Source organism: Rattus norvegicus, chromosome 1 (assembly GCF_021556685.1).
Source record: "Rattus norvegicus strain SHRSP/BbbUtx chromosome 1, alternate assembly SHRSP_T2T, whole genome shotgun sequence".
Lineage (NCBI taxonomy): Eukaryota > Metazoa > Chordata > Mammalia > Rodentia > Muridae > Rattus > Rattus norvegicus.
In genome coordinates, this window is record NC_141534.1 from 200905370 (window position 1) to 200930441 (window position 25072).

Here is a 25072-nt window from a genome sequence, read left to right on the forward strand (position 1 = left end):
AGCCTCCCAACTGTACTCTGCAGTTGGTTCCTCCTCACTCCATCTTCTCTTTGTGTTCAGGCAGTGACTTTTCTGGAAGGCCACAGCATGACCCTCCCAAGCTTCAGTGTCCCCTCCCCCTTTGTGTGTGTGTGTGTGTGTGTGTGTGTGTGTGTAATCAACAAGTTGTTCCACTCTGCTGGCATCTGGGCCTGCTTTGCTCCTGGCCCTTCCTTTCAGTCCCTCACACACCGCTTTCCTTTCATAACATGTTCTTTACTGTTGGGTGCTGTAATAGCTTACAGAAACAGCTGAGTGGAAGAAGGGGTGATCACTCCTGTTTTTCTCTGTCTGTCCGTCTGTTTGTCGTCCACCTGTCTACTTATCTTGAGACATGGTCTTACTATGTAGCCATGGCTGGATTGGACCCACTCTATAGATCAGGTTTGCCTCAAATTTGAACTCACAGAGTTCCCATTACCCTCTGCCTCCTGAGTTCCTGGGATTAAAGATGCATACCACCATTGTCCACTTATTTATTATTCTTTGTGCAGAGAATTTCCTTACGTAGTCCTGGTTGGTCTGTTCTCACTGTGTAGATCAGGCCCTGTAACTTCCGACGAACCTCTTGCCTCAGTTTTCTGAAAACAGATTATAGCTGTGTGCTACCATGTGTGGCCTGGCTCATGGTTTTAGGGAGTTTTGGTGGGAAAGGTACAGTAGGGGAGCTTTGTCATGGCACTGGGAGTGTGTGAGGAAGAAGGGTATACATATCATAGCAGACAGGAATCATCAAGACAGGAAATGCACAGGTAACAGAATCCCAAGGACCTGACACCAACGACGTCCTTCCTCCAGTCAGGGCCCACCTCCCAAAATGACACTACCCAACAGGTGAACAAGGGTTTAAACATGAGCCTATTGGGAGCATTGCAAGCAAGACACTGACTGTCCCTGTAGTATGTGTAACTGTTTCTCCTCCCTCACTTAGAGAATTCTCCCACCACTTTGAGCTCCATTCACTCCATGATAGAACCTATTTGTTATAGCAAATCCTACTTCCTTCAGGGAAAGTCCTGATTAAACATTGGGAAGACCTAGTCTACTTTAAAAATCCTATAGTACAAGCAATGATATATATATATATATATATATATATATATATATATATATATATATTGTACTCCGTGTGAGCCAGCAGCCAGGAAGCATATAAACTGTCCTATTACTTGATGCAGTCACTCCTCAATCCACTGTGACATATGTATCTGTGCATTTTAGCATGCTCTCCTTAAGCTCATAAGTCCATTTCCATGACTCTATATTGTGAAAATGATTTGACTTGCTCTCAGATGATTCTCCATGAGAGAATTGCTGTCGTCGTGTCTTGTGTCTCCTGATTGGAGACAGTCTGGAATCTAGACTCAGATGTCCATCAGTAGGGCCACAAAAATGGCAATATGGGTGTTAGAGAGATATCTCACAGCTTAGGCATTGCACTTTCAGAGTGTTTGCTGATGTAACACACTACTTGTGATATTGTCTTGGTTAGGGCTCCTGTGGCTGTGACAGAACACTGACCAAAAGCAACTCAGGAAGGAAAGGTTTGCTTCAACTTCCAGTTCCACATTACAATCCATCATCGCAGTAAGTCAGGACAGAAATTCAAGGCAAGAACATACAGTCAGGAACTGAAACAGAAACCACAGAGGAGTGCTGCATACTGGCTTTCTCCTCCTAGTTTGCTCAGTTAGCTTCCTTATATTACTCAGGACCCATGGTTGGCATGGCCCACAGTGAGCTGGTCCCTCCCACATCAGCGGTCAATTAAGAAAATGCCCCGTAGGCTTGCCCACAGGCAAATCTGGGTGGGTCGGGGAGCATTTTTCTCAATTGAGGTTCCCTCTTTCCAAATGACTCTGTCTTTTTGATGTTGTCATAAAACTAGCCAGCACAGATAGGATATGTGAATATTTCAGACTACTTATAGCACATGTATATTTATTGGATAAGGATGATCTCTAACTGGTAGTTTATGGAATATTTAAATTTTATATTTTAAATTTATCTTAAATAATTTTAATATGACATGCACGCATGTGTGTCTGGGTGGGGCAAGTGCACATGAATGCAGGTACTTGTGGAGGCCAGGGGCATCATTTCCCATGGGCCTGGAGTTATAAGTGGTTGGAAGCCAACTAATATGGTTGCTGGGAACATAGCTCGGGTCATCTGAAAGGACAACATCCACAGGTCTTAGGGCTTACAGGGCTGCTCTGGGAGATGGAGGAGGCTAGCAGGGGCGGCTTGGTTGGTTACGTTCTGACTGTCTTACGGACTCATTGGAACTAGCTCTATAAATTGAGTGTGATTGCTATACAAATCCTTTTGTTCTTTAAGAGCCTACTCGATTTTGCCTAACCATTGATTCTCCCCAAGTTAGGAGTTTTATTAATGGACTCTGTTCTAGAGATTAAGTTTCTGGGGGTTTTCTGGGGGGTGGTGGTGGCTAATGCAAACTGCCTGCCTCTTCTCTCTCTTTTCGGGGCTGGAACACTTGCCCTGTTCAGGCTGGCCTTGAACTCTCAATCTTGCAGCCTCGGTCTCCTGAGTGCTGAGTGAAGGGTGTCTGCTATCATGCCTAGCTCATTTTTCTTTGCTCACTAACCTGATGGAGTGGGCCTCGATATGTCAAAATCAGCCGAAGTCTGAAATTGGCATGGTCTGAGCAATCCCCACTCGGTAAAGACACATTTTGGGAGTAAACTTGCTGTGAAGAGAACAAAGATCCCCCTGGACTTGCCTGTCTCTCCTGTGCCGTCTTTGTTCATCATTCACCAGATAAAGGAACTCTTCATCCTCATGTAGTCTTTTAAGTCCCAGGGACAATGGAGCGTGACTCCTTCTGGGTATGCTAAATCCGGAAGCAAGGAAGCTGCGCTCCCACACCTCTCCTTTCCAGCTCCCATTAGCAAAAGACCTGTTCACTAGCTAGATTCACAGTCCCTCTGGAAGCAGACACACACACTGGTTTCTGGGTCTCAAGCTACTTAAGCAGAAGAAGGAAGACTTACCATGTTTCTTGGGGAGGTTTGATACTCAGTGGGCCTCAGTCCTATATGTGAATGGGATGCGAAGAGAATAATAGCAAGCCTGTTACGATAGTTGCTCAAAACCAAAAGCTTCATGCGTTCACTCATTCAATAAATATTTATCGATGACTTAGCCAGTAAAGTGCTTGCTTGCTTGTAAGCAGGTGAGTCCAGGTTTGATCCTCAGTGCACCCATGCAATGGGCTACCTGAAAACACACACACACACACACACACACACACACACACACACACACACACACATACACACACACACATCAGACCATACCACACACCACACAGAGCCCAATGCTAGGGGTAGGCTTGGAGAGACAGCTCAGCAGTTGAAAATGTATACTGCTCTTACAGAAGGCTTTGGTTCAGTTCCCAGCACCCATGCAAGTGTCTCACAACTCCAGTTCCAGGGAATCTGATACTCTCCGGCCTCTGTGGGAACCGAATGCATGTAGTGCAGATAGACTCACACAGATGCGTCCATGTAAATAAAAATTGTGCACACCTCCTAATCAATAAACGCCAGAAGTGGTGATGCATGCTCTGGAGAGGCAGACAGGAGGATTTCGGAGGCTCTCTGGCCAGCCAGGCTAGCTTAATCAGTAAATTCCAGACTTGTGAGGAACCCTGTCTCAAAAAGATAAAGTGGAGCAGGCAGAGAGATAGTTCAGTGGTCGAAAGCTCGTGCCAAATGCCTGATGGCTTGAGTTTGAGCCCTGGAATCCATGTAAAGGTGGAGAAAAGAGCCAACTCCCTCCACAGAATTGTCCTCTAACCTGCACACATGTATAGCAGCATGCATACTTGCACGTGTGTGCGCACGCGTGAGCACATGCACACACACACACACATACCAATGTGGATAGTGCTGGCTGATGTTGTTCTCCGGCTTCCACACACATGTTGTACATTTGCATGTGTGCCACACAGAGCCATGCACCCACAGACACATGTTTATTGGGCAGTTAGAAAGTGCCGTGGCAGCTTTACACTTCAAGAAAAAATGTGAACAAAGCTCAACTGACCCTTGCCCTGGGAGTGCCCAGTCCTTCAGGGGAGGTGGACATTTATCAAGCCACCACAGGTCTACACTATGTGAATCTGGGGTCAAGGGGTCTGAATTCAGCTCATGAGAGGTAGAAGGGGTCTGTAACACTGTGGGTCTGCTTTCAGATGCCCATGGGATTCTTTAAAGCTAGAAAGGGGCTTGCTTTCATGGTCTATTTTAGAGTATTCTAACTAAATACGACAGACTGGTAATTTATAATGAAAAAAAAAATTTGGTGTCCGAATCCAAACCAACAGTCCTGGCATCTGACAGAGTTTGTATGCTGTACTCTCCTATGATAGGAAGCAGCTTAGGGGTGTGTGTGTGTGTGTGTGTGTGTGTGTGTGTGTGTGTGTGTGTGTTTTGTCTGACTCTATGTACACCATGTGTGAACCTTGTGCCTGTGGAGGCCAGTAAAGGACATCAGATCTCCTGGAACTGGAATCATGGACAGTGGTTGTGAGCTACTATGTGAGTGCTGGGACTGTGGGAATCGAATCTGGGTCCTTTGGAAGAACAGCCAGTGTTCTTAAGCACTAAGCCATCTAGACCTTCAGCCCCACCCTATCCCCTGCCATTCCTAGCTTTTATAACAAGTCCATTTCTGAGATACAGAGACCTTACCAGGGCCGTGTCATTAATTCATTGTTAAGGACAGAGCCTCATTGGCTCCACCCCAATGCTGTTGCACTACCGAGGGGATTTTCTAGCGTGGGACACTTTCAATCATGACACCTACGCGAACAGCAGCGTTCTGTAGCCTGCTGCCTTCTCTTCTGTACTCTGGGGGCATCTGTGTCCCTGGATGGCATCCACTGCATGGGCTGCCAGGCAAGCTGCAATGGACCTGGGCTCTGAGCCCCAGCTCTGTGGGAGTGTGACAGGGAAAGTGTCTGGTTCCAGTTAGATCAGCCTCCCCTTGATGAAGCCGAGGAGCTGGGAGGAACCCTGCAGATGAAGGAGGCTGCTTCTTACAACAGAGTTGGGAGACCTCAGCACCCTGGGGGGCCATCTGCTTAGGACTCTTTCATCAGCAGGCATGCAGAAGGGAGCCTGGGGAGGTATAGAGACTGGGGAGTGGTACCCACCAAAGGCCAGAGAGGGAGAAAGGAGGGGACACATAGAGTCCCTGTCCAGGCCAGGCACATGGCCAGTTGGAAGCTGGAGCCAGATCTAAGATTAGAACGGGTAGGTTTGTGGCTCTCGAGCCCCGCCGCCCATGCTGTTTCTTGGCATGGTTCTTCTTGTCCTGCTCTGACTCAGACCCTCCCTGGTTTGTCTCTGGAGTTATCGTTGCCTTCATTATCCTTGTTCTAATAAAACACTCGTCTGACGACCTATTAGTAAGGCACACTGTTGACAGGAAGTGTGTATTCCCCGCATTTCCTATCACCCTGTCTACTTCCTGCCTCGTTTTTCTTGGGAGGACAGGAGTCACTGGAGATAATGGCATATTGACAGGAAGGAGAAGGCTGGAGAGTGTTGCTGGAGGTGGGGGTGCCGTGATCTACTTCACAGCAGGGTTTCCCTGCAGTCTGCTTCACAGTGTATATACCCCTCTCCCCTCAAACAGATTGTCCCCACTACCTTCAGCACCGATGTCTGGGTCCTGTACGGATGCCAGGTCTGCCGTGTCTGGGAGCTGCAGTTTGAAAAGGGTTCCTGAGAGTCTGGAAAGTGTGTGGAACTAGCCTTCCTCATCAGTCACCAGAAGAACATAATCGAAGATGGTGGGAGAAGGGAAGAACCATCTCACTTTCTGGGACTGGAAAGACAGCCCGGTGGGTAAGAGTGTTTGCTCTACAAATGTGAAGACCTGAGTTCGGATCTCCAGTGCACACATAAAAAATGCACACATACTTAAAAACAGTCCTGTCAGGGTGGCAGACAAGAGCATCTCTGGGGATTGCTGGCTGCCAGGCTAGCTCCAGCTCCCAGTGAAAGGCTGTCAGAGTGATAAAGCAGGGCTTTTGATGTCCCTTTCTCACCTCTACACACACACACACACACACACACACACACACACACACACACACATGCACATGCACATGCGTGTACACACACACCTCACTTTATAGAAACGTCTTCTCCTATACTTTTTTTTTTCCTTTGATACTGACTCGAAGATAGTTCATTGCCAGAGGGAGAAACCACTGGATGCTTTTGTGGATGGCAGGCCTCAGCTCAGAGCACCCGAAGAGAGGCCATTTTGGAGACCAGCAGCTGTGGAGTGGTGTCCAGGCTTGGCATTCTTCTTGATAACCCTGCCCAGAACAGACTGTGACGTGTTGACTGGGAAGAGTTCTGCACATGGACAGTGGTGATGGGTTTAGCCCTCTCCTGGGGACCTTCCTGACTCCCACTGCTCTCTCCCAGGAAGTACAGATAGTTTTACAACTAAGTGAGGGAGACTGGGAACAAACACGGCAGGGTCAACTGTCCCTGTGTTCCTGACAGCTCCTTTCAGCACTTAAACATCTGTCCCCAGAAGACTGTGTTGATTGGTCACCCACAAAATGAACATCTTTTGTTTAGCAGTTATTCCCAGGCTTAGAGCTGGTGACTGAGTGCTGAACAAGACACCTTCAGGATCAGAGAGAGACTGATGCCAGTTTAGGGAATTATTCAAATCGCCTTAGGCTAGAGTTTACTGAATCAGGTAGCCCAAAGCAGAGAGATCTCTTTTTTAAATTAACTTTTTATTTATTCACTTTATATCCCCATCTTAGCCCCACCCTCTCACCTCCTTCTCCCTTTCCCCCCTCCCTTCTCTTTAGAGAAAGGAAGCCCCTATCCCCTATCTGGGTACCAAAAAGGATGTGCTAGTCCTGGCACATCAAGTCTCATCAGGTGCACCATGACAGCACATCCTCTCCCACTGAGGCCTGACAAGGCAGCCCAGCTAGGGGAAAGAGATCCAAAGGTAGGCAACAGAGTCTGAGTCAGGAACAGCACTGGCTCTAATTGTTGGGGGACCCACACGAGGACCAAGTGACTCATCTGCTACATATAGGTAGAGGGCCTGGGTCCAGTCCACGCATGCTCTTTGGTTGGTGGTTCAGTTTCTGTTCACTCCCCAGAGGCCCAGCTTCGTTGGCTGTGTATGTCTTCTTGTGGTGTCTCTAACACTTCTGGCTCCTCTGAACTCTGACCTCGACTCCTCCACAAGAGTCCCTGAGCTCTGCCTAATGTTTGGCTGTGGGTTGCTGCATCTGCTTTCTTTAGCTGCTGGATGCAGCCTCTCAGAAGACAGCTATGCTAGGCTCCCGACTGCAAGCCTAGCAGAGCACCAGTGTCAGGGGTGGGCTCACCCCCATTGGGTGGGTCTCATGCTGGGTCAGTCATTGGTCGGCTGTTCCCTCAATCTGCTCCATCTTTGTCCCTGGACATCTTGTAGGCAAATTTTGGGTCAAAGATTTTGTGGGTGAGTTGTTGTCACCCTCCTTTCACTGAGAGTCCTGTCTGGCTGCAGGAGATGACTACTTCAAGGTCCATATTCTTTGTTGCTAGGAGTCTCAGTTCTAGGGTCATCTCCATATCCTCCCCAGAGCCTCCCACATCCCAGGTCTTCAGTTTGTCCCAGAGATGCCCAGCCGCCACTGATTTCCCTTCTCTCTCCTGGTCCTCTTACCCCCACCCCATCTCTGCTCTCCCTGCGCCTGATCCCCACCCTCATTCCCCTTCCCAACCCCTCCCCCACCCAGTTCCCTCTCTCCATTCACCTCCGACGACTATTTTATTTCCCCTTCTGAGTGAGATTCAAGCATCCCCCTCCCTTGGACTCTCCTTGTTACTTAGCTTCTTTGAGTCTGTGGATCGTAGCATGGTTTTCTACCCGGGATAGTGAAAACAATCCTGTACAATAAAAGAACTTCTGGAGGCATTTGAGTTCCTGATCTCAAGCTGTACTACAGAGAAATAGTAATAAAAAAAAAGGGCATGGTATTGGCATATGAACAGATCAATGGAATGGAATTGAAGATCCAGAAATACACCCACACACCTGTGGACACTCGATTTTTGACAAACAAGGCAAAACCATTCAGTGGAAAGAAGAAAGCATTTTTAACAAATGGTGCTGGTCTAACTGAATGTCTGTGTGTAGAAGATATCCATATTTATTACCCTGAACAAAACTCAAGTCCAAAGTGCATCAGAATTCTCCACTTAAAACCGGATACACTAAATCTAATTGAAGAGAAAGTGGGGAATAGCCTTGAATGCAATGGTACAGGAGACAACTTCATGAACAGAGCACCAATAGCCCAGGCACTAAGATAAACAACTTATAAATGGGACCTCATGAAACTGAAAATTTCTGTAAGGCAAAGGACACCATCAACAGGACGAAACAGCACCCTCCAGAATGGGAAAAGATCTTTACCAACCACACATCTGACAGGGGGCTAATGTCCAAAACATATAAAGAACTCAAGAAATTACACACAAACAACCCAAATGACCCAATTAAAAATGGGCTACAGAGCTTAATAGAATTCTCAACAGAGGAATCTCTAATTGCCGAGAAGCACTTAAAGAAATAAATGTTTAGTGTTCTTGGTCATCAGAGAAGTGCAAATCAAAACAACTTTGAGAGTCCACCTATTTCAGAACTAGGTAGAAATAAATAAAAGTCTGTAACATCAGGCAGAGTGAAAACAGACATATATTATAGAAGTTATTAATAAATAAAAGTCTGACACTCCAGGCAGAGAGCTTAACAGATAGATGTATTTTGGGCTAAAAATCTTAGCTTGACAAGTTGCTTACTTCTTATTGGTATAGTATTAATAAAAAGGTGATTAAATTGGTTTATAAATTAACTTGCTAATGCCATATGGCTCGACGATGCTGGCTAGCGAGGTTTTGTGGTTATTTTAATATTTACCACAGTAGTAGGCTCAGATTCTCTTTACATGGGCTCCATGGGAGTTTTGGGTTAATTTCCTGGCATGACAAATTAGAAAAGCCTAAACAGGCTCAGACTGTATTGTTTAGCTTGCTTCTTTTTTAAAAATTGTTTTAATTTTCATAATTGGTGTGATTTTGAGTCTTATGGTTATATTATTTCTCTGGGAGAGAGTACAAGATACAAGCTTTTCTGGTCACAGACTAAAGAACACGGTATTTTGGGAGAAAGTTTTTATCTTTGTGTTTACAAAAAGGGTGATTAGGCATTAGACGCCTTCCAGAGTTATACGGATTAGATTCGATACAGGTAGACCTCCTGAAAAACTAAATTCAAGAGAATCAAACAAAAAGATATCTTGACACTAAACTCTTGTTTTGAGAATTATATACTGCAGAATGTACCTGCTTGGATTCCTGATCTCAAGGACTTTCAGCTGGGTCCAGTCAAGACAGACATCAGGCTACAACTCCCTCACCTTCCCTACCCCCAACCCCCTGCCCCCAAGGATATCTCAACGCCCACATAGAGCTTGAAGAAGTCATTGAAGAGTCATCGCCCCGATTTCCTAAACTTTGGGAGGCTAAAATTCTAAGGTTGCTTTTCTAGAGAACTTAGAAATGGTCATAATTTGACAGGGAGGAATGAACTAGAATTGATTGTACAGCCATAATCTCATTTGGTAGAAATCCTTACATTTGTTACCAAGCTAAAGTTAATGTCTTTTACATTGGTACAGAATTTATTTGATATGTTTAGATTTTCTTTGATATGAATTTCTTATCGATTTAAAATTAATATTGTTACTCTCATATATAGACATTGTGCCTCTATAACATATTTAAGTACACAAGACTTATACCCAGCTCTTTACTGCTCTTAAAAAACTAATCTGATGAGGGGGAGGGGTTAGGGGGATAACATTCAAAATGTAAATAAGAAATACTCAAGTTAATAAAAAAAAGAAGTATGCAGACAATGTTAAGCAAGTTTCACTCTGTGGTACATTTATCTTGGTTAAAGCAAGCACAAAGAACAGAAAAAGTAAAAATATGTATTTAATAAATGAAGAGTGATATAAAAAAACTAATCTGAAAAAACAAAAAACTAATCTGAGATGATTAAACATGCGAGTTGAGGGCCAGATAGCAAATTCATGGCTCTAAGTTTATTGTTGGAATGCTTTCAAGATAATTTATTAAGATAATTAATGGACAACAGTCCAGATTACTTACATAGTTAGATGGTTTTCAAAAACATCAGAAATCCACAAAATCTGACATTTAATGTTATTTATCTTTTGTTGAGACACGTCTGCTCGTAACAGCTTCCCTTTGGTGGATTCAAAGAAGAAATTGAACATCTTCACCTCCAGGTGAGGTGATGTATTGTGGAGAGACAGCCACTAGGCAAGACTGGCCTCAATTCATCTACAGATTAAATGCTGTCCAGAAAAGGACACATTACAGAATAGTCGACTGATAATTTCTGCTGACCCAGATGATCAGCCCTTCAAAATTCTGTGTTTCAAAAGTCTGTCAGATGATCCTCGGCCAGAAGGCTGAAGACTTGCTCTCACGTGTTGCTGACAGGTGACTGTGCAAGTAGAAAATCGTCTCTATAACCTGTCTCAGTTCTAGAAGCTGTGTCAGGTTTCCTATATTTACAGAGATATTGGTCATTCTCAGATTTCTGATGGGGTTGAAGACTAATTATAGTCTTATAGTCTGCCCAGGCTGTTTAACTTTGAGAATACATATTTAATCAGATAGTTATTGAATAGTATACAAGTTAGCCAGGATATAACATGAACTTTAAGCCTTTCTTAAGCTGGAACAGATAACTAAATGTTCTGTTTAACTGATAAAGTGTTGGACTGGGTGTTAGGTATATTTTATACTTTTAAATTACAAAATGATAATAGTTGTGCTCAGCTTATGTTTGAGAGAAAAGTAGTTTTGTTTGGACAGAAACGGTGAAGTGTAGGTTGATGTCATTATGCAGGTCAAGGCAGACAAGATAAAACAAGACCTGTCATTGGACGAGAAGGAAGGGAGGCGGGAACAGAGGTTTTAAAAGGTAGGGAGAGGCAGAGAGAAGAGGCCTGAGGATAAGGAGCTAGGAGAACTTGGTGGCAGATGTTAAGATTCTTCTCTGCACATAGATACAGGTTGTTATGACTATTTTTAAGGGATGGGTATGTACAGGATTTTGTGCTGTGTAGATGGGCGAATTATATCTTATCAATTGGATCAGAGGTTATTGTGTGGTGTGTTCTTTCATGTGGCGACTTGAGTCCACAGTAGGAGAGCCTCGAGTTAGACAGTCTTTGTATGAAACTGGCACCGCAGCGACCCACCTTGGGAACTAGATGGGTAGAGAGATTGCTGCCGGGCTCAGAGAGTAGCCGTTGGCAGTATGAGATGGGATGGAGCTGTGAGTGAGGGCAGGGTGCCACAGCTAGCAGATCGCCCGGGTCAGAGGGAGCCCGGGAGAGAAAGTGCGGAGTGGTAAGTGCAGGAACCGGTCGTGTGCTTTATTTATTTTTTACTGCAACAAGAATGGCTAAGATCAAAAACTCAAGTGAGTTTCCACATGCTGGTGAGGATATGGCGTAAGGGGAAAACTCCTCTATTGTTGGTGGGAGTGCAAACTCATACAACCACTTTGGAAATCAATCTGGCAGTTTCTCAGAAAGTTGGAAATAATTCTACCTCAAGACCCAGCTGTACCATTCCTGGGCATATACCCAAAAATGTTCTACCGTACCGCAAGGGCTTGTTCAACTGTATTCACAGAAACAATATTCTTAATAGCCAGAAACTGAAAAAAACAAAAACAAAAACAAACAAAAAACCAGATGTCCTTCGATTGAAGAATGGATACAAAAAAATGTGGCACATTTATACAATGGAATACTACTCAGCTATTAAAAACAAAGACATAATGAAATTTTGCAGAGAGGCCTCTTTTTTTTAAAATTTATTTAATACTTAATAATAATTCTTTGGTTTCCGGGCAAACATCCCCCTCCCCTCTCCCCTTCCTTATGGGTGTTCCCCTCCCAACCCTCCCCCCATTGCCGCCCTCCCCTCTACAGTCTAGTTCACTGGGGGTTCAGTCTTAGCAGGACCCAGGGCTTCCCCTTCCACTGGTGCTCTTACTAGGATATTGCAGAGAGGCCTCTTGATTTTTGCTGCCTGAGAAGGGGGCTGTTACATTCCTATGCGGACAGCAGCGCCTCCTGTGGAATGGTGTGGAATGACACCCAAGTTGCTTGAGTCTCAGGGAGCTCAGGTAGACTGAGGCCGGGCAGGTGAGTATCCAAGATTCTCTGGGGTGCTGAATAAGAGTAGACAGCAAGGGTCTACTTCATTCATCTGTCAAGACCCTAAATTCCCTTACCCTTCCTTGGCTATCCAGAATGGGCCAAACTCTTCTCCTGGAGCCGTTACAACTGCAGTTTGTTTTTCCATTGAGGCATTCCCACAGAATGGGAACTGTTCTTCCCGCTGCTGCCTGCGGGTTTCGGAGGGCCGTGTCTGGTTTCTTTATCAGGCTTTCAATAGCTATCTAGGTCTCTATGCTTCTACCAGAGAGGCTCTGAGCTGTGAATCAGGAGATGGTTTATGTGGATGGCCCATGTCTTTGGACATCTTGATATTGGTCTAGTTTTTCCTTCCAGACCTGGATCTTGAAAATAAAAGTCTTGCCTCCAAGAAACTCCAAGAAATCAATGGAGAAAATGAGACGAGCTTATGGGAGTGGTCTTGGGCCAACGCTTAGGGACAGGGGCGAGAGGATGCCTAAGCCTGAGGACTTTTGATGGGGCATAGGAAGTCTTAGCTGCCCCCTAAGGTTGTGTGGTGAATTCCTGTGGACTTCTCAGCCCTTGGCTCTTGATAACTTCTGTCCAAGTTGGCCTTGCTCACTGGCCTACCTGTCTCCCCTTTCCCTACTGACGGTGGCGTCCCAGAACCAGCATGACACATAGTTTGCCCTTAGTACATAGCTGATGCTTGCCCAGCATGGAGACTTTGCTGTCATACATTGTGCTGGGCACTTTACATCATTTGACTTATTCTTCCAGTGGCTCCATAGGGCCCAGCCTTCATTCTATTAAACTTTTGTTTGGTAAAACATGCATTGTGCAAAGTTTACCATTCTAACCCTTTTTAAAAATCACATTTTAGTCTAATTGTTTGACCACTTTATGCATGTGTGTAATCCTTCCTGATCATAGTCATTCCCTCAGCTCTGCTTTCCAACTCTGCCTGGACTCCCCCTTCCAAAATATCCCCCTCCCATTTCATGTTCTTGTCTTGGTGAGGGTTTTCATTGCTGTGAAGAGACACCATGACCAATGTAACTCTTATAAAGGACAACATTTGATTGGACTGGCTTACAGTTTCAGAGGTTCAGTCCACTATCATCATAGCAGGAATCATAGCAGCATTCAGGCAGGTATGGTGCTGGAAGATCCCAAAGTTTTACATCTTGATCCACAGGCAGCAGAAGGGGACTTTCATCAGCAGGCAGCCAGGAGGTGGCCCACCCCAACAGTGACACCTACACCCACACCTCCTAACAGTGCCACTTCCCATGGGTCAAGTGTATTCAAACCACCACACTTCACCATTTTTTAAAATAAACCACTCAGTCTGATTAGTCCTGCTTGAATGTGTGTGGGGCCATTAACTAGAACTCAGAAAACCTATCAGCAGCCTCGCCTTGAAGAAAAAGGACCCGGTCTCCTTCAGTAGCCATCATTGTTAGTACTTCCTCATGAGGCATGGGGCTACATGAACAGCTCCCCAACTTATGCTGGACTCTAGACTGGCTTGATGTTGTGCATGTCTTGTGCAGTGAATCCATGAGTGCAATGCTATGTCCTGTCCAGAAGACAGCCCTACTCCCTTCTTTGTGTCTCCGTTCTGCTTTCTCTTTTGTAGTGTTCCCGGAGCCTAGGAGTAGAGGTCAATTTGATAGAAATGTTCATTTAGGGCTGAGCACTCACCTATTCTCAGCGCTTTGACCATTGGTGAGTCTCTGCGTTAACCTCTGCTTACTGTAAAGGGAAGCTTTTCTGAGAAGGTTGAGAGCTGCGTTGATCCCTGCGTATGAACATAAACATTTAGGAGGCAGTTTGACAACATGGTCATTTAGCAAAAGAATAGTAGCAGGTCCCTCCATTCCCTCAGGGCCTATGATCTCCCAAGCCATGGACCAATAGTAGTAGCAGGTCCCCACCATTCCCTCAGGGCCCGTGACCTTCCAAGCTGGGAGCTTTACTAGGACCAGGCTTACAGTAGCATAAATGGACTCCCTCTACATGTGGGAAGGGCCTCAGCTGAAGCAGAGAGCAGTTGGTTACTCCCACAACAACCATGCTGCTATTGCATTACTGGGTGGGTGCATGTCTTCATCTCTGAAGCCCTGTCCTCATTAAATGGTAACAGCCAACTTCCTCTACCGTCTGTCCCAGACCCCATTTTACGTTTTGTCTCTATGATTTGTAAACCTTGGGAATCCTCTAAATGTGGAATCCTAACAATATCTGTCCCTTATGACTGGAGTCTCCCAACCCACATCACATGTTCTTTCCCTTTTAATGTGGAATAATGTCACTATCAATGTATATCCCACAGTTAATTTTTAATTTTAAATATTTTTTTGAGACAGGGTTTCTCTCATAGCCCTGGCTGTCATGGAACTTCCTTTGTAGACCAGGCTGGCCTTGAACTCACAGAGTTCCACCTGTCTCTGCCTTCCAGGTGTTGGGATTAAAGGTGTGTGCCTCTACCTCCTGACTTTTAACTTTTTAAAACTTATTTTAATTTTTAGAGATAGTCTCACTACATACTTGGAACTCACTGTACAGATCAGGCTGGCTTCAAACTCACATAGCTCTGTCTGTGTCAGCTTCCTGAGTGCTGGGCTTAAAGGTATGTGCCACCATTCCTGGCCTTATCCTACACATTAAAAAAAAATCTATCTTATATTAAAAGTGTGTGTGTGTGTGTGTGTGTGTGTGTGTGTGTGTGCACGCGCACGCTTGCAGGTGTGTTTGTGGGTGTGCATGTGCACACACAGGTGCATGTGTGTTTGTGCCTGTGTGTGAATTAATTTGTGAGTTGGGTGTCCTTGAAGGTCAGAAGCGTCAGATCCCCTGGAGCTGGAGTTAACAGCAGTGATGGCCTGACTGATGTGAGTGTTGAGAACTGAACCTGGGTCCTTTGCAGCAGCGGACAATGATATTAACCATTGTGCTATCTGTCCCCCCCATCCCCGTTCCCTCCTCCCCGCCCACTGTTTATTTATTAACCAGTTGCTCCCACCTGTTGTGACTATGGTCCAGGAGTTTAAAAATCTTCAAGTTACCAACATGAAGACGAAGGCTGTAAGAGAGGAAGCACTTTTCCAAGACACCCCAAGTGACAGGCCACGTAAGGACAGGGGTTACTCCTAAGTCCATGCCTATAGGTTTTTACTTCACATTTCTTCACGTGATGGAAGAACCATCTTCAGAGATGGACAACTGAGCGAGTGCTGCAGAAGGCAGGTGCTAATTGTAGTAGCAAACCCAGGAATAGCTGCTGAAATATAGGCTGCAGTTTGATTGGCCCAGTAGTATAGCTCATTAACATACAGTGCAGCTACTGGTTGGCCCTGAGTTGGGGAGCTATTATTCTGCGATGTCATTCAGAAGATTCAGGTCCTTTCATGCTCAGCTCCACTATCCTCTAGGACCTGGGACTCCTCTCTCTTTAGCCACTAGAAAGGGAGAGAAACCAGGGAAGATGCTCACTTGCCATTCAAAAGTCCCTGTGCCTCTCTAAAGTGACAATCTCACCAGATTCAGGTAATTGGTTCAGGGCCACACTTGGAGGCAAGGATGTCTGGGAGATGTAGTCCCCAGCTGGCAGCTCTTCCTAGAAGCCTCACTGCATTCTGGAAGGTGGAACAGGCATTCCTGGCTGGATCAGTTGTGAATGATATACCAGCCATTGCTGTCAATACCAGTATGGGTTTTTCCTGGAGGATGCTGGGAGAAAGGCTCAGGAGGCTCACCAGTGTGAGCATCAGTATTGTCTGGACACAGTCCCTCCTGCACTGCCTAATCGCACTTCCCAGCTCCCTCGCTGTCACAGGCTATTTCACCAGCGCGTCAGCGTGGAAGCACGTTTTCCACAGACAGCAGATAAAGATCTTCTAACCTTGTATTTCCTCTGGTATTGTCGTAAATAGCTCGTGCAATGCCGTTCCAGTGAGCCTGACAGTGCCTACATTGAGATCTGGATGCAGCGGCATATCTTCCTGTTATATATAAAAAAGAGTGACAGCATTCATCGTTTACGGTGACACCGATGAAGTCTGCTTGTAGAGGCTCACACTCTGTTCATTCATAATGCCTTTTATGACTTCGGGCTTTTAAACGCGGCATTCGGGCCTATTTTTCAAATGTACCGCTATTATCAGCTCAGGAAGCCATTCTTCAACATTTCATTTTTCTAAGAATATCTGGAATATCTTAATTCCTATGAGGCTTCTCCGTGGGGCAGGCTGTCAGTGAGAACTTTAATGTGAAAAGGAAAGAAATGAAGAGTCTGTTGGATTCCTGCCTTGGGATATTGCTCTTCCTATCCCTGGCCCCCTTTTTTGTTGTCAAAGAAGCTGTAAGACAAGTCTATTTTGTGTGGGGACAGTAGAGGGGAGCTGTAGTGTGGGGCCGATCCTGACCTGGAAATATTGCCAGATCGCCCATGAGGAGGGTGGGGCTCTGCTGACATTGGACCAGCTTTTCCAGCAGGGCTCAAGGTTGTGAGCTGAAATGGAAGTCTCTTCTCCCTGCTTCCCAAGAGACTCCACAGCTGATCAGTGATGCCCTCACGGTTCTTGAAAAAGAGACATAGATGGAGAATCAAATCTGTTCTCCTTCTGCATGTTTCCTGTCTTTGGAAGAGACATCTCCCTTGATCTTCTGTGGCTTCGTCCTCATCTGAAGATCTTGCTAGAGCTGGACAAGACCAGTGTAGCTGCAGAAGGTTGGGAGCAATCTCTCTCTAGAACAGTTCCCTTGGACAGTCTGGAGACAGCAGAGGCAGTTCCTGAAGTAACTTAGGCAGGCCATGAGCAGTGGTTTCAATATGCTTGGACCACGGGAAGTGGCAGTATTGGGAGGTGTGTTCTTGTTGGAGGGAGCGTGTCACTGTGTTGGAGGGAGTGTGTCCTTGTGTAGGTGGGCTTTGGGGTCTCCTAGTGCTTGAGCTCTGCCCACTACAGAGCTCAGAAGGAAACCTCCTCCTGTCTGCCTGCAGAAGACAATCTCCTTCTGGTTGCTTTTGGATTAAGGTGTAGAACTCTTATCTCCTTCTCCAGCATCATGTCTGCCTGGATGCTGCCATGTTCCCACCATGATGATAGTAGACTAAACCTCTGAAACCAGCCTCAACTAAATGTTGTCCTTTATAAAAGATGCCTTGGTCACAGTGTCTCTTCACAGCAATGAAACCCTAACCAAGACAGGAAGATTTGACTATTGATTTAAGGGAAGGAACTTATCCAGTGTCTTGAGCTGCCCCTGAACAGTCGTCCAGGCATGTTGTGGACATTCCAAGGATGGGAACATTTGCCTGGTTTTAGGCATCAATGGTCCCTTTCCTAGTTACAAATGGATTCTGTGGGCTTAGCAATTGTAAATAACATTGATGCTCTCAGTGTAGAAGGGGACATGATGAATGTGCTCAAGAGAGGGCTTTAAGCGTCTGTGTGCTGATTAGAAAAGGCAAAATAATTGTGAGAGAGTGACTAATTGATGAAGGAATTGTGGCAGAACTGGTCTCCTTTTACAAATGTCACCCGTCTTATGTATCAGAGACAATTACTGTCTGATGGCTGCGTGTTTCATATTCTACCCTTGGGTCAGCTGGGGAGTTTGAAGGATCCCCCACCACCCAAATGATCCCAAATTTGGCTCTGCCTCCAGGGCAGTTTAGCTTTCTCTTTGAAGCCTGTTAGAGACTCAGTGGCTATGGTACATTGTCCATTCACACATTCTCCTGGCCCTGGGTACTGTGCTGTGTTTGTCTCAGAGCGCTGACAAGAACCTAAGAATTGGTGTCCTGAATTCAGGTTTCTGACATTGTACACATTAGAGGGGGGAGGCGTCATGTAACCTCTGAGAGCCCAGTTTCATGTCTGGAGCAAAGCTAAGTAGTACATAGCTTAGGCATGGGAATGTAGCTCAGTGGGTAGAGTGTTAGCTTAGGATGTCTTAGGTCCTGAGTTCAAGCCTCTGTGTTTTTAAAGCAATCATGCACAGCTTGAGGGATGCAGAGGGGGAATGATTAGGTTAAAGAGTTTAGATCGACTCCTAAGAAGTTGCTGATATTTAACTAACCGAACAGCAATGCCATAGGTCTCCACTACTAGTATTGCTTATTGCTACATTATGAACTGTCTTTAAACAGCAGATGAAACAAGTCCTTCTTACACTTTCTGGCCATCGGGATCTCCAGTGGGGCTGAGCTGGAGCTCCCCCTCTTGGCTTCTGCAGGACTGAGTCAGGCTGTGGGCCAGAGCTACTGCTACCTCTGAAAACCCAGCCATGAGGAATCCCCACTAGACGCTGTGTGCATCCACAATAAACCTGTGAGCTGAGGGGAGGGCTCCTAAATTTCTTGCTGGCCATTGGTGGAGGGTGACCCTGGTTTTCTGCCACACAGGCCTTTCCACAGATTGACATTTATGTTAAATAGCACACACATGCGCGCGTGCGCGCGCGCGCACACACACACACACACACACACACCGTGGCATCAGAGGACAGCCCTTGGGAGTAGGTTCTCTTCTTCAACTATGTGGGTTCCAGGAACTGAACTCAAGTTGTTGTTAGCCCTTCTTTGCAAACACCTTTATCCACAGAGCAATGGAGCAGCCTGAGGTTAAAGCCTTTTTGGAATCTAATCTGGGAAGCGATATTTTATCACGGCTGCCCACACTCCAGGCAAAGGTGCCAAACCATGAGGCAAGATCACATCTCGGCAGCTTCCTGCTACAGCATGTGACACTCAGCCAAAAGCAGCTGCCAGAGATGGCAAAGGACGTCAACGAGGGGAGACAACTGCAGCTGTGGAGAGGGTTCCGCTTTCGTCTTAATGAGAATAGGAAGCTTTTCCTCCCATGAGACGATGTGGAACATCTTGGAGTGAAACCTACCACTGAGGGCAGTTCTAGATGCTTACTTTAGGCAGAATCTTTGGCCTACTGTATCCTGTGCTCCTCAGATTCTCTTGCCAGCTTATTCTGACCACCTCGCCTCTAAGATCCTAAGTGTCATTATTAGGAGGCCCTTTAAAGCCTTGGGGCAAAGTCCTGAAGGTAGGGCAGTGCCAACTGCAAACAAGCGTGGAGGGTTTGAAAGGGGCCAACCATGGCTGAGTTACTTGACCTTGGCATGTTGGGGTGTAGGCAGGGCCCAGGTCTCAGAGACTGGTCCTCTGGGGGGAGACGAACCTGCTACTCCCTTGGTTAGTTAATATTAAGTAGAAAGGGTTTAGGGCAGAACCGTGGAGATCATGAGCTAGGAAGCCACCAGAACTGGTAGGTCGTATTTCTGAGTCATTGGTTTCAAGCTCTTTTTTGAGCACCACCTCAGCTGGAGGATGTGAGAGCTTGCTGTTTTCCCAGCACAGAGAAGATTCAGAGGGCCAAGTACACTGACCACCGGAGTGTTGTTTAAACTCATATCCGTTTGGGATGCAGGAAAGGGAAGAGGGCGCCAGGGTTGCTGAAAAGGACCCTGGCTGTGTTGGCATTGGAACGCTTCTGACTGGGGAAGCATTTTTTTTCTGGGCCCTTAAGTCTGAGTTATTGTCCATACACATTCTTTCTAGCCACGCAGACATCTACCAAGATGCTTAGGTGAATCTGTGCAAACAAGGGGTGATGCTCTGGAAGATGCAGAAAGGGAGAGGATTGGCTGGTAGCTGAAGGATCTAGACTTGAATCTCAATTTTACTTCTCTGTAAGGTGACCCAATCTTTCCGAGCAGGCCTTTCTGGGTTTCTCTGCTAGAAACAGTTGTGCTACCGGGCTTCGTGGCTTTCATGAAGTCTTCAGGTTGGCAACTGTGAGTTTTAAAGTAAACTGAAAGGAGTTCTGGCATTGATTAGTCATGTCTGCCACAGGTGAGGAAGGGAAGGAGAGGTATATGCATCTTTATTTTTTCTGTTGTTATTTGGTTTTTTTGCTTGTTTGTTTTTTTGTCTATTTTGTCTGAAGACTTCTGGTGACTTTGGGAAAATGCACATGAAAGCTCTTCATATCTGGCTGTTATCAATACCTCTTTGTGTATTTCTTTCAGTTCCCTCCAACTCAATTAACAATCAAGTAGGCTCCTTAGAAAACATCGAGTTAGTCATCGCAGGTGCCCAGCAAGTATCCTTGAAGTATTGACAGCAGAGCCTGTTCTTTCTGAGTCATGCTGACCCCACTTACCAGGGACCTTTGTATCCAATATCATCATCAGAAGGAAACATGTCAGAGCTCCAGGGCTGCAGAAACAAAGTGAGGGAGAAGCCGGCAAGCCGGCAAAGGTATTAACTTGGTGTTTTTACACCCGGAATGCTTCGCTGTCATCAGGAGCAGCCCCTTCATGAGATATAAGTAATTTGTGCGGGCTGATCCTGGTTTTCTCATTAATATGCAAATGAGGCATGCCAGTTGTTAGGTTAGAAGAAAGCTGTCATGTTTATTGTGACAGATTTAATGGATGTGTTTGGATTGTGCATTCAATGTGTTTTCAAGAGCATGTCTTATCTTTGTTTAGGCAGTAAATCAAAAATGTAAACAACAATTCATTAGCATCTGTCAGAAGCTCAAAGCCACATTGTTTCACTTGACAATCTTCCCAGAGGTGGGGAAAAAACCTCCTATATCTGACTTATTCCTGATTAGTTAGAAATTGCACTGGCTCTCTCCTGCTTTCTTCACCAAACATGTAAGCAGTAGTTTAATGACAGTGGCCTTGAGTCTAGAGCTGGGAGGGTGGGGGCCATAAATAGAGACCTCGTGTCTTGATGCATCTTGCATGTGCTGCAGAACTTTGGCATTCTGGTATCCAGTGACGAGGCCTGGGGTAAGTCCTGTCAAAAGCAGAATAGTTGATAGAAGTGTTGTTTCATTCCACAGCATATTTCGGATGAGCTACCAGGAGAAAAACAGTGTAATATAAGCACAAAAAGGGAAAAATAGGGTTGGAATCCAAGGGACTAGGGAGATGGCTCGGTCAGGAAAGTGCCTGTGTTGATGTTTTTGATGCTAAAGATTCCACGAACAATGCAAAAGATTCCACAAATGGTCCTGCAATATGGTTTACTAGGTAAAGGTGCCCATCACCAAGCCAGATGACCCGAGTTCAGATTCCTAGGACTCACACAAAAACCTGGCTTGTGTTATGAATCTGTAAAGACAGAAACAAAAGGATCCCTTAGAACTCATTGACCAAGCACCGTAGCGCAATTGATGAGCTCCAGCTTCAGTGCCAGTCTCTGCCTCTAAAAATAAGGTGGAGAGTGGTGGAGGAGGATGCCTGATGGAGGAGGATGCCTGATGTCTGCGTCTTCCTCCACTCAAACATCAGTGCACACACATACACACGCACATGCACACACACACACATGTGCACACACACACACCCCGCCTTTGCAAGCCCTCATGCTCACATACATAGGGACTCCTGGAACTATAAACAGAGAAAAGGCGGGAGGAGAGGACTAAGAAGAAAGCTAACTCTACCCTCAACAGAGAACTTGGTTCTCGCAGTTTAGTTTGTGCAGGGTAGACTTGCATAGAGTTGTGCTCTCTTTTTTAAAAGAAACATTATTATTTATGTGTGTGTGTGTGTGTGTGTGTGTGTGTGTGTGTGTGTGTGTGTGTGTGTAGAACTTGGGTGTCATGGTGCTTTCATGAAGGCTGGAAGATAACTCAGGGGTACTGCTTTTCTTAGGAGAGGATCCTATGTGGATTTCGGGGGATCTGAACTCAGGTTCTCAGGCTTGGCAGCAGGCACCTTTACCTGCTGAACCGACTCATAGGCCCATTTGTGGCATCTCTAGCATCAAAACATCCACGTTCATTCTCTGTTCCTTCTTGGTTCCTAATCAGAGTTCGCATTGCTCTGCAGCTCCGTCCCAGTCTTTCTTTTCCCTCCCGGACAAGCTTCTGGGAGAGGTTCCCTGTCCTATTCTGCATCGTGTCTCTTCCTCCCTTGCTCTGGCCCTCCTGTTGCATCTCCTACTTCTGTCCCCACCCCATGACAGCCTTGACTGCCCTTTCCTACCGCTTCCTCGTCCAGCAGTACTGGCCTTCCCACTGGGTAGAATTGTCTTTGGGTGCGCTGTTCTGGCTTTCTCATATGTCTGGTGTTCTTGTTCTTCAGCTCCTCTTCCTTGGTCCCTCCCCCTTTCTACCATCAATCTTCCATTCCAGGCTTTCTCTCTAGTAGACCCTGAGGGACCAACTCTTTTTAAGTCTTGTACTAGACCTCTTGTGCTCAGTTATTGATGCTAAATTACAGGATGGTATCCTTGACGGCATCAGGAACCCCTGAATATCACCCTAAACTCCAGAGCTCCTGTAAAGGCAAGACAGATACCTACGTCCTCCCGTCCCAGGTACCCACATCTCTCTCCCAATGGCTTCCTTTGCAGCCTCACCACTCCTGCCTGCAGGCGGTGTCTTTGTTACCTGAAGCTCAGCAGCTCTCTTTTCTAATCCAGTCCAAACCTCTGGGTTCCTTCTCTGTCCAGGAGCTGAAAGAGATCTTTCAAATGACTGCTTTCATCCTCTTCTGGGGAGCTCTGGATCCCCCCACCCCACCACACATTCACTGTGAGCCCTGCAGCACCAGCTTGTTCCCAGGATACCTGGCCCTGTGACTGGGATGGCCAACTGTGGCTACAGGGTATTGTGTCCCTCCCCCAGGTTCTGTACTGTCCTTTGGTCCTGCCTCCTCCAAGATGCCTTCCTCGGAGCTTCCTCTGGATTTTCTTCCTCCCAAGGCTTGGGACTCTTTCTCCAGTTTCCAGATTAGTTACTTTTCTGTCACTGTGAGAAAACACGATAGAAGAAGAAGAAGTTTACAGTCCCCAAACGTTAGCAGCAAGGCTAGCAGCGACAGTTGGCGGCAGGCGGCAGGGGCAGGAAACTGAGCACTCACATCTTGAAATACAAGTGCAAAGCAGAGAGAGGAGACTTGAAATGGCTTCTGAGTTTTAATCTCAAAGCCTTCCTTCAGCAAGACTGCTCCTTCCAAATATCCCCGAACAACGCCACCAACTGGGCCCCAAGTGTTCAAACACCCGAGGTTATGGGGTACATTTCTCATGCAAACAAACCGTCACATCCATTCCCTGCACCCATAGGCTCAAGGCCTTATCATAAGGCAAAATACATTTAGCCCAACCTCTAGTCTGTCTTGAGCTGCACATGCTCAGGCTGAGGTCACCCATTTGGGTACAGGCCTCAAGGTAAGAATGACTTTTATAGATGAATGCTGGCAATTCATGTGACACTAGGGAACATTAATACAGTCCTCGCCAAACCGAAGCTCCACCCTTCCTACAAAGGTTCCTATTCTTCTGAGCTTCCACCGGTGTTACAGAAACACATTAGGAGTTCCATTGATCAGCTTCACCGATCAATAAAAATTTGTGAAAAGCCTAAAATATTTACTAGCTGGTTCCTTTGCACTCACTATGCAGCAAAGTCATCTACTGAATACGGGGATTGTGAGCGTGCGAAGCTGCAGTCTGTTTACACAGTGCTAGAGGGGAAACTGAAGGCTTCACGCACACTGGACAAATGCTACCCCAGCTGAGCTACATCCCCTGCCCTTCTATCAGTGTCTTCACAGAAAAAAGGCAAGACCCCTCCACCTCTTTCTCTGCACCCCCATCCAGACCCTACCTTTCTCAGGGACGGTGGAGACCACTTCTGCCGAAGCTGGTAACTTGAGTTTGATCCCTCGGACCCATACAGTAGTAAGAGAGAACTAGTTTCTGACCTCCAAACACATGTTGAAGTATGGTGCTTGTGCGGTGCGCACACACACACACACACACACACACACACACACACACACATTAAAAATATTTAAAAAAGATTTACACCAAGAACTAAAAGGGTGCATGAACCTTCTGGCAGCAATCACCATTTGGTGCCACACTGAGTGAGCATTAAAGTAATGGATGAACTTGTCCAGGAGATTCAGAGCTATGAGCCTTAACAATAACACTCCAGGCGCTCTCTCTCGTGCTCTCTCTCTCCTCCCCCTCCCCTCCCCCTCCCCCTATTCTCCCTCTTCTTCCTCTTTCTCCTGCTCTTCCTCTCCTCTCTTATTCCTCTCCCCCTCCTTCTACCCCCTTCCTTCACCTCTTCCTCCTCCATTTTTCTTTTCCCTTAAATGCAGCAAAGATCAACACGCAACTCGCCCCAGGAGACTCTATGTCAAGCAATTAGGAAATGGGACGATGAAAATGTTTATTCAAAAATCAATGACTTTATCCTAAGAAGGGTTAAAAAAAAAAAAAAACCAGCGTGAGTAGAACTCCTCCCCACCCCCACCCTCACCCAGTGCAGCCTTCAGAGTCACTGTGGCCCAGGGAGGCTCAGACAGTAAAAGGGGTTAAGATATGGATTTTTTTTTAAACTCTAGATTTGAAGGAGGACCCCTGGGTGAGCTTTTCATTGTGTCGACTAAAAATGTTTTAAAAATCAATACCACAGTATATAAAAGGATCTTCTAAAGACTGTGTCAGCCCCGTCCGCAGACAAGTGGACCACAGTGACTGATAGGAGAGGAGAACATTAGTTCTTCCAGGCTCGCAGCTAAAGGGAGGGGAGTAGTTGTACGATTTTTCATGCAGGTGGAGAAGCTTTCTAAAGAGCACCCATTGCAAACAAGCTGGGTGTGGTAGAGCCTAACGGTAGCCCCAGCACTTGGACGGCAGGGGCAGGAGGATTAGGC

The 25072-nt window shown here is 46.1% G+C and overlaps 1 pseudogene; it reads left to right on the top strand.

The window, feature by feature from the left end:
• LOC134484825 (small ribosomal subunit protein eS21-like) overlaps positions 1–20499 on the top strand; it is a 47957-nt pseudogene extending 27458 nt beyond the window's left edge.
• The last annotated feature ends 4573 nt before the right edge of the window (positions 20500–25072 follow it).